The following is a 1,357-nucleotide window of genomic DNA, read 5'->3' on the forward strand; positions in this document are numbered from 1 at the left end:
ATTGGTGTGTTACGCAGCATTTGGTTCTCGGAACCAGGTCAATCTCATGACGCACACCTCGGTCAGGAGGTAGGACCGACGGCGGGTCTTTGGAGACGACGTCTTGATGAATAGCGTGGCATCCTTACCGGCTACTTGATTGTGGACAGCTAGCCAGATGCACCTTCTCGCTAAGACAGTCCACAACGATCACATTTCCGATATCATCAGACACTTTATTTGGAAGAAAGAAATAAAGTTTATTTTGATGGTCGGCCAATACTCTGCCGAATATGACAGGCTGTCCAAATGCGCCGACTTATTTGGCGAGGGTTCAACCACACGTTGTCGCGTCTCTTCATGCACATAGATATGCTTTCCGCCTTATACATGTTGAGCCGCAAATTCATTAAGCTTACCGAGCAGTATAAATTTTAGTAGTCTTAATAACTCCCAGTATCGTTTCAAGTATGATTTTGGTGGCAATGATAAGTTTTAAATTATTCTTGATTAGGTATCAGCTATGTTGTTCAGATCCCTTGCGGTTCCTGGTGCATTTAAATAATCACATCACTTTGACGCCTAGCTAGCGGCAAAATCCAACCTAGCAGCATAGGGTCATAAAGAGTCTAATCAGGCATCATAGACGCAATGTAATAAACTTTCCATTTCGGGTTTGACCTTCAATCAACAAGTAGTAATATTCCTGGAAGTCAAGAATAAATGTCGTTTATTAGCGTATTTGTAGGGTCAATTGACAACATTTACGAAATCTGTTCTGACTTCTGCGCTATGGAAAGTGATTTTACTTACAACGGCTAACACACGCATCAGCCACGGTATGATTCAGTCCATTTTTTAGCTTCTATCACCGCTAGAGTATCAGATTTTGCTCTGTCATTGCAATATATGCGAGGCCAATCACCAAACGGATTGATAATTTATGCACTTCGCTTGATGTGCTCGTGTGCTAATCAAGAATGTGAATCGCCAGGTAGATGATAAGACGTTGATTATCAGTATTATAACCTATACATTGGTGCTGCAATCTTTACGAGCGACCTCATCAAGAAAACAGATCAATAAGGTCAGCAAGTACTCACACCGTAAATCTCGCACGCTAGTATAGGCTTAAGTATATAAGTGTCAAGTTCTGCACTGCGTCGAGTTGAGCACTATTGCTGGATCGAGTCAAACAAAATCATATTACGACGTAACGTAGCTCTAAGCGTTCTCATTGATTGTTGTTGTGGTTCTTGATTTTGCGCTTGCAAATAAATTCATCTAGCCTCATATTGCTTGTAATGGGCATGTCGTGAGGAGTACCTCCGCTTCGTACAACGGGTTCGATGCGCATAACTCATGCAGAGGGGGGGGG

Source organism: Plasmopara halstedii (assembly GCF_900000015.1).
Source record: "Plasmopara halstedii genome assembly, contig: Scaffold_42, whole genome shotgun sequence".
NCBI classification, from domain to species: Eukaryota; Oomycota; class Peronosporomycetes; order Peronosporales; family Peronosporaceae; genus Plasmopara; species Plasmopara halstedii.